We start from the raw sequence: 13046 nt of genomic DNA, 5'->3' as shown, positions 1-13046 counted from the left end.
TGGGGACTCAAAAATGGCTAAGATGAGATATATGGAAATTTTAAAACAGTATGTAGATTCATTGTCTTAGAAAAGGAACTAAGCCTTGGAATAAGGTTCACTACTTAAAATAAGGAAGAAACTGGAGGAGAAAAATAGACAAAGTCCCTGACCTTTGGTCAAGCAAAACAGGTCAACAGAGGATACTATGTGCACAACAACTGCCTCAGAGACAGGAGAGGAAGGGAGGGAGACCTGGCAGCCAGGTACTGTGTGAAGTTCAGCCCCAGCATGGACTCCTGCGGATCAGCAACTTCCAAAGGCTGGTGTCACGGCTCCCCTTTTCCAGGCAGCAGAACTCAGTAAGCACAGGCACTTAAATGTAAGGCTGGTCAAGGCCCTAAGAAAGAAGGTTGTCCTTGTACAGCAGTGTGCTTGGAGGGGAAGAACTGTCATTCCTCAGGCATCTCGGAAGCTGTGTTACTTCTCCCCGGGTGCCACACAAGGGTTCCAGAAGGCTGCCTTTAATTGGGGAAGCAGACGGTTAAAACAAACTGGGAGGATTCCAGGTGACATAAGGCAAAGTACCCCACCGCAGTGAGGCCTTCACCAGCCAGGGCTGTGAAAATCTCACTGGCCATTGCTCTAAGCTGCTTCTCCCTGTGATGCACAAACAGAACTTGATATTCTTCCTCCTCTAACCAATCTCGAATTATCATCGCTCAATTCCTTGCCGAATAGAAGGAGAAGGGGGAAGGCTCAGAGCTGGAAAGGAGCTTCAATTTTGGTATTTCGCACTTAACTCTTAGTGTAATGAATGAGCTGAGGCGAACTATCGCTACCCTCTCAACATGCTCAATACTCATTCTCACCTCCAATCCTCTCCTCTCATCCTCCTCTCCTCTCACCTCTAATCACCTTTTCTAACTTCTCCTTCAAATGCTCCACATATCGGCCACTGCCTAGCTCAAAGCCCAGCCATAGTTACCCTCTTTATTCTCCGCTCCTTGCATCTGCAACACCCCTCTGAACACCTTTTTCAGCATGGTCCTGTGTCGAGCCCAAATGATCTTGCTAGAAATGTGCGCCTCCAACAGGACTATGTCCCTCCAGATCAGACATCACCTCTTCAGAAGTCACACTGTGAGTTTGATTCAGGTCCTGCCCTTTCTATCCTGCCACATGCCACACAATGCTGGGTATATCTGCCGGACCAAGTTTGTTTGCTGTTCTATTAACGGGAACCCAGTACAACTAGAATTTCCCATTAATACAATATAGGTAATGACCCAGGGACACTGAATCAGATGTTCAGAAACAAATGGAAGCTTAATTATGTTTGGAATTATTATAGCAACTTGGTGTATTAGCTCATTTAGCAATTTAGTAACTTGAGTTATTAGAAAACAAAATGTATGTTAATGATTTTGGTTATTAGTGAACTAATAATCCACAAAAGGGAAGTGTTTCTAGTAATATGTGACCTTCCTCCAATATACCCATCCCCTGTATTTCCCGACCAAGATAAAGCTGTGTATTTGAATGTCCCACCTATAACATTATGTGAAAAAAATAATAAAATTATACACTTTACCCGGAAGACAGAAAGCAACCTTAGAATGGAGACTACATCCTGCCTGCACAACCAGAACGCAAAGTTCCATTTCCCAGCTGCCATGAGGTCCTCAAAGAATGTTCTCTTGGGGGGCTGCCAGCGTTTTGTGTTGCTATCTGAGGAAACATTTTGGGAGGTGCCCATGAGCTAAAGCAGCAGAGGACTGCAACTCTGAAACATTTCAGGCATTTTAATTTTTATTACAATTTAAACTATGTGAGCACAGCCCTCAGAAAAAAGAAGACTTGATTATCAAACTTTTTCCCCCCCTTTAACGAATCCATTAGTTTTTCCTCTAAGTATAAGCCTTTGGACCACTGGATAATAGCTTGACGCTCACATAAATCATGTTCAAGGCACATGGGACCACCAAGGCCTGCCCCTGACAACACTGTATTTCAAACCTTACAATGTCTCACATTAACTGCTTTAGGGAACTGGAAGGAAGTTTTTCAGTAGTCAATTTCTCCAGCAAGGCTTGTCTTGGTGGGAAGGACAAAACCTTATCCTGAGCATGTTGAGAAGCTGAATTTAAAAAAAAAAAAAAAAAAGGGAGGAGGAAATCATTATAATTATGGTGAGAGCTTTTGCATACAAATTCAGTTTTCCTTGGGGAAATTTGCATACTCTCTATAAGGAGTCCCCATGCCAAAAGTACACATTATGCTTTTCAGCTCCAGTCTTTAAAAGCGATGCACTTGCCCAGGAATTGTATAGGGGAACAGTCCATGAATGTATTCCAGGGCTGGCCCAGATACACTGTTTCTAAAAGAAAGGGCTTCACAACGTAATTTATAATATTTAAACGGTGCACTGTCTATGGTGAACGAACTGATGGTTATCAATCAGACTGAATAAAGAGTAAGGCATCTGTGTCAACAGGTCTCCAAAACTTAACTAAACTCTTGTTCATAAGATAAACACGTCTTGACAGAGAAACATGTTTCTCCTTAGATTCTTAAATTTCCAACTAGACAATAAAAAACAGTCATAAGGACTCAGCTCAGATTCAAGGATATTTTTGTGATAAAGGAAACAAGAAATAGCTGAAGGGAACCTCCAGAATGAAGACCCACTTTTCATTTGATCTAAATTCTAGGCAAATACATGTCTGCCTTTAATTGTAGAAAAATACTTTAGATAATCAACCACAAAAGAAGGGTACTAGTAACACTCCCCATTAGCAAGCTTTAAGAAACACTAAATGTACATTTCTACTTCATCGTGGAAAAAATACTTTGGGAAGGCAATAAATATTCTAGATCAACGTAATCATTATTGTACGGAAGAAAATCTATTATGTGGGAGTTACTTGGAGGAGGCTATTCTTCTCGAAGAGGCTATTTTTGCAATAACAATAAATAAAACACTCTATTCCTAAATGAATTGCCCACCAACAGGAGAAAATGAGCCCTATGCATTAGAGGCAGCCTATTTTTGTCAGGTCTTTCCAAAGCTAACAGTTAGCTGTGACTTTGGGGACTGTGAACCCACAAGCTTCAACAGCAGTTGACCAAAATTAAAGGTTTATGGGAACAGGTGGGCAAAAGGCGGAAACGAGTATAAACATTTTACACCTCAGAATCATTCAAGATGATCACCAAGGGTTGAAATCATCTGTCACCTGGCTCAGGCACCAGCTTTATACACAGAACTTTTATAAATGAAACACTGTGAAAAATAACAGAGAAAGGAATTTTTAGAACAATCTTTTGTAAAGTGCAAAAACATTCATAATATGTTAAGTGGAAAAAGCAGGTTGCAAAAGCATGAGAACTCAATCTTATAAAACAAACAAAAACAAAGCCCAGTCTGCACTGCTGTCTACAAGACAACTCCAGCACCATGTTAGTAGGTGCGCTCTATGTCCAGGGGTATACCAGATGTTCGTTCCAGGTAGACGAGAATCCTGAGGAGCTCAAACTCTGAGGAGGGCGTCTGTGACAAAGCTGAATCTAACATTATTCAACCTGGCATTCACCCAACATATGTGACCATGGAAATGTTTTATTTCCCACCCAGAAAACCCACTAATGTTCTTAACCAGCTCCAGTTGGAAACAGTGTGGCTGGCTCAGTCAGAAGAGCATGTGACTCTTGATCTTGGGATCATAAATTCGAGCCCCATGTGGGGTATAGAGACTGCTTAAATAAATGAAACTTTAAAAAAAAGAATATGGATAGATGTAAAGAGAATGACAGTAAAATACTAACAGTGGGGATCTATGGGTTGCAGAATTTCAGATTATAATAATTTTCCAAATTTTCTGTAACAACATCTACAATTTTCATCACTTGAAAATAAAATGTAGTTTTAGGACAATTAAAGTGCCACACTGTTCAACTTTCTTTATTTAAACTATTCAATGGGCACCTGGGTAGCTCAGTCGGTTAAGCATCCAACTCTTGGTTTCAGCTCAGATCATGATCTCACAGTTCATGGGTTCGAACCCCACATCTGGCTCTGCGCTGACAGTGCGGTTTCTCTCTCTCTCCCTCTCTCTCTACCCCTTCCCCACTTGTGCGCACTCTCTCACTCACTCTCTCAAAATAAATAAACTTTTTTAAAAATTAAAAAAAAAACTACTCATTGATAAAAAGTACATTTGGTACTTCAAATGTCAATATGCTAATGTGGAGAAAAGTAGAAAGATCTGGCAATCTGTGGATTGCCACATGTAGACCAGCTATAAAAGAAATGCGGTCAGCTTAAATACCGTTCTCAGATTTCGGGTGTCCTATGAAAATAAGTGAAGCAAGGAGTCCAGCCCTGGCAAAAGATGAAGGAGAACCTCTGCCTCTCTAATTTCCTGTTTATTTTCTCAGATGCCAACCATTACATGCAAGCTCTGCGAGAAATGTTAAACGTGTAGAGATAATCTAAACACTGTTCAGTCTCTTTATTTTCCCTCACAAAAGGCAGTGTAAATAGAAGAGAAATCATAGCTTGAGAGATATTTCTATGTATCTGAGACCATAAAGCCCATATGAATGAAAAGATATTTAAATCCTTTGTTTTAAAGATCCAAGTTTTGGGACACCCAGCTGGCTCAGTCGGAAGAGTATGCGACTCTAAATCTTGTGGTTTTGAGTGTGAGCCCCACACTGGGTGTAGAGATTACTTAAAATAAATAAATAAATAAATAAATAAATAAATAAATAAATAACTTAATTTTTTAAAAATCCGAATTTTGTTGAAATAAATGCTAATCAGTATAAATTTTTTCAATCAAATATATATTTTCCATATTTTCAATTGTAATTTTTATTGCAAATTTAAAAAATACAATTCCAAGCAAAATAGTTGAAAGACCATATATTAGCCTTGACAGTGACTTCACTTTCTATGTGGGTTTCAGAATGTTCTAGAAATTAACACACCACGACAAGAGTTGAATTCTGGTGAGTAACATATCCGTTCATTAATAACAGAAACACTGCTAAGCTTCTCTGTTGAAATTTGTCCATAAATGTAAACAATGGATGCCCAGAATCTAAAACCTGGAAGAAAGCAGTGAACCTGCCCCTCCCCACCCATCATGGAGACCACTGAGGGTCATTGCTAGCTAGGGTAACATCCATCCCCTGACAGTTTCCAGTAGACTAAGGTTTTGGAGGCATTAACTGAAAATTCCCTGAGTCAATTAAGACAGTGACTGGTATCTCGGCCCTGAGGAACAAGGAGATCATATTTATGTGAGAATGAACTCACTCCATCTGTGCCTGGTACACACATCTTTCCCTTTGCTCTATCAGGCTTACACTTTAACTTGTTCTGCCTGTTTTTGAAATAACTCTTGGCTGATGCTGGGGAAAAAAACTCCTGTTATTTTACCTGAACACAGCTTTCATAATTTGATAAGCACTGGAATATGTGTATTGTGTGTGGTTTTCGGGGGGGGGGAGGGTGAGCAGGGGGAGGAGGAGTTCAAAATGTCTATTAAATCAAGCAGCAATCATTTTAGCCCACTGCAAAAAAAAAAAAAAAATCATTTTATTTCCCAAACTTGTGCATTCAGACTCCACATGAATTCCCCACAAGTGGAAATCTTGAGATTTCCTTTCTAAATAGGGCAACTACTAAAATTATATTTTAATGTTTTAATATTTATATCAATATTCTCTAGAGCAAGTTACCAAAAATGTGATAGCTTTTTATCAAATCAACGCCTAGAGAAGATACTCTGGCACAACTACTGTCACTCATTTAGGGGTGGCATCTTATGCACACTCATGGTAATAGGGCCTCGGAGACACAGGTCCACAGGTCCTTTGCCTTGAAGGGGATCACGGTGTATCGTTTTAAGGGTCAAGAAAATGATTCATCCCTAAAGAATGTATATACATTTTCAAGTCTATTCAGGCTAAAGCTGGTGTTAAAAGCAGCTACTACGAGTCTGGTATTTTATTCCTGGAGACTCAACAAACTGTACCTGCTTCAAGCACTCCCGATCCTCTCAGGTTTTCCGGGTTTTTGCTATTCTCTCTCTCACTCAATTGACTTCACTTTCTCACTGGGCTTTTCCCCACGGATGTTCCCTGCTAAAGCGTCATCCAAGATTGGGCAGCTGCATCTGCATCAACCAGCTTTATAATTAATTTAAACTATCTGACAGGACACGGAAAAACTGTCTTTCAGTAATTTTAGTTTCTTTTTCTTGCTTTCCTTTTTTGGCTGCTATATTCCATTTTAATGGCAGGGTAGATGTCTGACATTCCTGACAAAGAAATGAGAAGACACTGTTCCCTTTCAATTCTTAAAATGACAATAATTAGTATCTTCATCCTCATCATCTCCCTGCTTCACAATTCACACACCACTAAGGAATCCAAGCCTGCATATCCCACTGGTCAGACTTTCCTCTGAGCTCTCTGTTCGCTCAAATCTCAGTCTCCTCTTTGACAGCCCTCTGTTTACTCCTCTTGCCTTGCAACACTTGTCAGCTGGCTTCCAAGATACCCCCACGCCCTTGCCTTTCCTCCAACTTCCTTGGCTCTCTCCCTGATTGCTAATATTGATTCCTCCTCGTGTCTCTGCCCTTTAGGGTGAATGGCCTTGGCCTCAGCCCTCAGACCTCTCAGCTTTCCACAAGCATTCGCGTCTTTAGTGACCTCACCCAGACTCACACCTCCCACGTATACACACCTTCAGCCCAGGCCTCTCCCTGAATTCCAGACCCTAACATCCAACTGTCTGCAGGACATCTTCATTTGGATGTCTAACGAAAGTCTCAAATCTAACACACCCAAAACCAACTCCTGATCGTCCCCATTTTCAAACCCCTGGTGATGCGGTCTTCCCCCTTCTAGTAAACAGCAACTCCACCCTCCCAGGTACCCAGGCCCCAAACCTTAGAAATACCCTTACCACCTCTCCCTTTCTCATAAGCTATGTGGAATCCCTGAGCAGATCCATCTGACTGAATGACCCTCCCTCCAAAATGGATCAAAGTCTGACCCCTTCGAACCATTTCTACCCTTCGCACCTTTGTCCAAATTAGTATCATCCATGTCCTTCCTGCCTGTCACAATAACCTGCTACCTGATTTTCCTCCTTCTGGACTTGCCCCCTTACACTCTATTCTCAATTCAGCAAAGTGAGTGCTTGAAAATAGAAGCAACATCATGCCACTCCTGGGTTCAAATCTCTCCAGTGGCTCCCAATTTCACTCAGAGTGGGAGCCAAAGTGTTCACAGAGGTCCTTGACAGTCTCCCCCACTGCTTCTGCATTGGAGTCCCCACACCCCAGCTCAATCCAGTCACAGGGCCCCCCCCTCCCACTCTTCCTCATGTACAGGAGCCCATTTCCCCCTTAGTCCCAGGGGCCCCTCTGCTCTTGCTCATGTATGTGAAACCCACTTCCTCCTTAGTCCCAGCACCTCCCCACCTTCCTCAGGTACACACGAGGCCCACTTCTGCCTTAGTCCCAGGAACCCCCCCTGCTCTTCCTCACAAACATGAGTAACAGGAGCCTGTTACTTCCGCCTTAGTCCTGGGCCTTCCCTCCATTCTTCCTCATGTACACGAGATCCACTTCCTCCTTAGTCCCAGGACTGCCCTCCCATTTCTTCCTCATGTACATGAGGCCCGCTTCCGCCTTAGTCCCAGGGGCCCCTCTGCTCTTGCTCATGTACATGAGACCCACTTCCTCCTTAGTCCCAGCACTTCCCCCCCTTCCTCAGGTACACACGAGGCCCACTTCTGCCTTAGCCCCAGGGCCACCCCTCCTGCTCTTCCTCATGTACACGAAGCTCACTTCCACCTTAGTCCCAGTAACCCCCCCTGCTCTTCCTCACGTACACGAGTAACAGGAGCCTGTTACTTCCACCTTAGTCCCGGGCCTTCTCATTTCTTCCTCATGTACATGAGGCCCGCTTCCTCCTTTGTCCCAGGGCCCCCCCTGCTCCTCCTCACATAGACAAAGCCCACTTCTGCCTTAGTCACAGGCCCCCGCCCCCCTATTCTTCCTCACATACACCAGGCCCACTTCCTCCTTAGTCCCACCCATCCTGCTCTTCCTCATGTACAGGAGGCTCACTTCTGCCTTAGTCCCAGGAACCCCCCCTGCTCTTCCTCACATACAGGAGGCCCACTTGCACCTTAGCCCGAGGGCCCCAACTGCTCTTCCTCCCTCTCTCTCTTCCTCTCTCTCTCTCTCTCTCTCTCTCTATCACACACACACACACACACACACACACACACACACACACACAAGGCCCACTTCTGCCTTAGTCACAGGGGCCTCCCTGCTCTTCCTCATGTACATGAGGCTCACTTTTGCCTTAGGGTGTTAGCATTTGCCATCCCCATCCCCAACAGCCGGGGATCTCTTCCTGAAGACAGTCGCATGTCCCTATCTTAGCAGCTCAGGGTCTTGACTCAAAGACCACCTTCTCAGGGAGGCATTCTCTGTCCATCCTTCCTAAGACTACAGCACCTGTATGCTCCTTATTCCCTTTTCACTGCTTGATCTTTCTCCGAATGATGATCGCTAACTACATACTGTAATTTTATTAGTTAATTGTCCTGTCTTCATTACGAGAATGTAAGCAATCAAGCTGAGTTTTTAATTCTTTTTGTCCACTTGTGAAGCTCCAGTTCCTAGAACAGTGCCATTCCTGAGGTAGGGATGCAATCAGTAATTGTTAAATGAGTGGAAAAAATACTCCTCTATAACCTATTATTTTTTATTTACAAAAGGTCATGATCATCTTTCCATATAAATAAATACACATCTAATGCAAAGGGCTAGGAACAAATTTGGTCATGAGTGGGTAATAGTTGAAGCTGGGTAATGGTTGTATGGGGATTCTTTTTTTTTTTTAGTGTTTTATTTATTTTTGAGAGAGAGAGAGTACAAGCAGGGGAGGGGCAGAGAGACAGGGAGACACAGAATCTGAAGCAAGCTCCAAAATCTGAGCTGTCCTCACAGAGCCTGACAAGAGGCTTGAACTCCCGAACCATGAAATCATGACCTAAGCCGAAGTCGGACGCTTAACCAACTGAGTCACCCAGGTGCCCCTGTATGGGGATTCTTTATACTATTCTTCCTACATATATTTGAACTTCCTACAGTAAAAAAATTTAATACACAACATTTGCTTAATTATTTATAATGACTATACAGTATTCCACAGTCTTGATTATACCATGATTAGGTAACCACTACTATACTGAAAAATATTTGTGTTCCACCTTTCTTTATGTAACAGGAAGTGATAGAAAAATCTTACACAACTATCTAATTATAACATTACAATAAATTTCTAGAAACAGAACAGTTTGCACACTTAAAATATTATACATAATGCCAATCTTCCCTTCAGAAATTCTGAACCAAAATATGCTCCCATTAGTACAAGAAAGCAGCACTTCTCGAAGCATGGTCTACAAAATGGTACCAGACTGCAAACAGTTCTGGCCCACCAGGTAGGTTCAGAAATCGAGAGTAAACACTTAGAAACTTGTATAGGTATTTGATAGAATAATTTTACATCTGATAAACATTTTATATCTAGAAATATATTTGAGAGTTTATTTTGTAAACTTTTCATTTTCTTTTTTTGACTATTTATTTTTAATGTATTTTACAAATATATCAGCCAAAAACAGAGTGGAGGCATATGGTCCCTCACCTCAGTTTGAGAAAAACTAAATTATAGTACTTGCTTCTCCACACCATTACCAATTGCAGACATATTTTCTTTGGTTTTTTTTTTTTTTTCATCATTTTGGTCACAGAGATATGCCAGTGTTGACTTAATCTGCACTTTTGATAGCTAGCAGGTTTGCACACCTTTTCATGTTTGCTGGCCCTATACCCATTATTTGACGAATTACCCGCTTTTTGTTTTGTTTTGTTGTTTTAGAGAGAGAGAAAGAGTGCGCGATTGGGAGGGTGGTTAGGGGGTTGGAGAGAGAGAATCTTAGGCAGACTCCACCTTTAGCATGTGGGGCTTGATCCCACAACCCTGGAATCATGACCTGGGCTGAAATCAAGAGTTAGACGCTCAACCAACTGAGTCACCCAGGTGCCCCTATGAATTACCTGTTTATATTTTTCCCCACAGTTCTATTAAGATGTTCATCTTTTTTTTTTTTAATGTTTATTTTTGAGAGAGAGAGACAGACTGTGAGCAGGAGAGGGGCAGAGAGAGAGGAAGACACAGAATCTGAAGCAGGATCCAGGCTCTGAGTTGTCAGCACAGAGCCCGACATGGGGCTCAAACCCACGAACTGTGAGATCATGATCTGAGCTGAAATCAGACACTCAACCGACTGAGCCACCCCACCCAGGCACCCCAAGACGTTCATCTTACTGATGAAATTGTAAGAGCTTATGGTAAGAGCACTTTGTATATTAGGGATATCAGCCTTTTGTTGATCCTGTGTTATGCAAACAAGTTTCATGGTTTAGATGGTTTTCCACTACACTAAAATATTAAAGACTTAAAATGTGTATATAGTTTCTTTTTTTGAAACTTTCCTTCATATTTCCTACTTACAGATGCCCTTCCCACCATAAGATTGTAAAAATATCGACTCATATATTATGCACATCCATTTATATCTTACCTTTTACATTTATAATTTCTTTCCTCTAGAATTATTTTCAAATGAGTTGTCTGGTTGGGACTCTGTTTCATTTTCCCAGATGACTAGGTAGGTGTCCCAACACCTTTTGCTGAATAATTTATCTCTTTCCTTCCAATCTGAAATGCCAACCCTATCACTTACTAAGTTACCATATATACTTACCTATAGACTCTCTGTATTTTATTCATTGATATATTCTTGTGCCAATACTTCTGTTCAATCATTACTGACTTATACTATTCTTTAATATTTGAGATGGCAGGTACCCTGTTTAATATTTCTTATAATTCTGGGAGAGTTTTATAGGTTCATTCTTCCAGATCGTATTCAGAATCATTTTGGCAGGTTCCCCAGTTTTGATAGGGATTGATTGCATCATGTTTGTGCTTTAATTAAGCAAAATTGATATTTTTATATTGTTGTACTGAAACTTACTTTCCAAGAACAAACTATCCTTCTCCACTTATTTGAAACTGATTTTATGTCCTACAATTGACTTTTCTACCTCTCTTCACTTAGTCCCTCAGATGTCTAGGTAAGTTGCTCCCAACTTCTATACCATGACACTGTAATTGTAAGTGGAATCTTTTCTTCAAAAATCTTTTCTAACATTGATGTCATAATTAACTCAACAATCTATTTTTTACTTATTTTGTAGCCAATCAGCAACCTTAATCAACAATCATAGTGCTTTTAGCAGATTTTCATGTGTCTAAACATGGTCTGTTAATTCCATTCATACTTTCAATCCATTCATTTAAAAAAGAAAAGCAAGCAGTTACATACATCTCAAAATACTGGTACAACTGAAAATTAATATATAAAAACATGAAGCTCCTCTGAGGTACATAAAATCTACTCGTGTATATAAATTGCATAGGGGTGCCTGGGTGGCTCAGTTAGTTAGGTGTCCAACTCTGGCTCAGGTTGTGATCTCATGGTTCATGAGTTCAAACCCCATGTCACGCTCTGTCCTGACAGCTCAGAGCCTGGAGACTGCTTCAGATTCTCTGTCTCCCTCTCCCTCTCTCTGTCCTTTGCCCGCTCACATCATCTCTGTCTCAAAAATAAATATTAAAAAAAATTTTAATAAAACACATACACATGCATATATTCTTGTATAAGATAGAAACCGAGAGGTCTCTAAAAGTTAAAATCTACTGTGGAAGAATGCAGAAAGACATATTGCAGAATAATGGAGAGCTTAAGGAAATCTTCATGAGAAAGTAGCATTTATTTTAAGCACAGAATGTCAGGATGTGAAAAGATCAGAGGGATAATATTCTAGAAAGAGAGAAAAAAAAACCCATATGATCAAAGGCAAGAGGAGAAAAAAACCAGACAAAGTTTGGCTGGAGCACAGAGAATGCTAAAGGTTGATAAGTGGATCATTCTGAATACAAGATTAATTTGCTTCTTGTTTGGTAGAAAATGGTGAGCTATGGCGCAAATAAAGCTATGCTTTAGGAAGAATCTGGAGGCAGGATGCAAATACAGGGCAATTTGGAGCTGAGAAGAACTGAGGCAGAGAGTGTAACAGTTTTAAAACACAGGGGTCTATGTCCCCTCCCCTTGAACTTGGACTTTGTGACTGCTTGACTGATAAAATCCAGCAGAAGTGACACTGGACCTGTTCTCAGGCAAACCTTAAGAAACTGACACCTTTCTGAGGAACCCTCGTGCACTGGTAGTGGGAATGCAAATTGGTGCAGTTACTCTAAAAAACAGTATGGAGGTTCCTCAGTTAAAAACAGAATTACCCTACAATCCAGCAATGGCACTACTAGGTATTTACCCAAAGAATACAGAAATAATAATTCAAAGGGATACATGCACCCGATGTTTATAGCAGCATTACCTACAATAGCCAAGTTATAGAAATAACCCAGGTGTCCATCAACTAATACATAGATGAGAAGTATCTATGAAGTATATATATATATGTGTGTGTGTGTATATATATATATACACACACACACACACACACACACACACACACACTGGAATATTACTGAGCCATAAAAAAGAATGAAATCTTGCCACTTGCAATGATATGGATAGAGCTAGAGAGTATTATGCTAAGAGAAATAAGTCAGTCAGAGAAAGACAAATACCATAGGATTTCACTCATACGTGGAATTTAACAAACAAAACAAATGAGCAAAGGAAAAAACAAAACAAAACAAAACAAAACAGACAAACCAAGAAACAGACTCTTAACTATAGAAAGCAAGCTGATGGTTACCAAAGAGGAGGTGGGTGGGGGGATGGGTTACAGAAGTGATGAGGATGATAAGGATCAAGGCATGCACTTGAGATAAGTACCAGTGTTGTATGGAAGTGTTGAATCACTATA

The 13046-nt window shown here is 41.0% G+C and overlaps 1 protein-coding gene across 16 annotated transcripts in view; it reads right to left on the bottom strand.

Annotated features, from left to right (window-relative positions):
* Positions 1–13046, bottom strand: part of PLCB4 (phospholipase C beta 4) — a 415996-nt gene that overhangs the window by 361790 nt on the left and 41160 nt on the right. Inside the window, exon 3 of one of the 16 annotated variants that reach the window (XM_053200242.1) lies at positions 1574–1710. The exons of the other annotated variants lie outside the window; for them this stretch is intronic. The gene's annotated coding sequence lies outside the window, so the exon portion shown is untranslated. The remainder of the gene's footprint in view (positions 1–1573; positions 1711–13046) is intronic. 16 annotated transcript variants of the gene reach the window in all.

Source organism: Acinonyx jubatus, chromosome A3 (assembly GCF_027475565.1).
Source record: "Acinonyx jubatus isolate Ajub_Pintada_27869175 chromosome A3, VMU_Ajub_asm_v1.0, whole genome shotgun sequence".
Classification (NCBI taxonomy): Eukaryota; Metazoa; Chordata; class Mammalia; order Carnivora; family Felidae; genus Acinonyx; species Acinonyx jubatus.
Note: the sequence above shows the minus strand (reverse complement) of the source record. Positions and strands in the feature narration are given on the sequence as shown.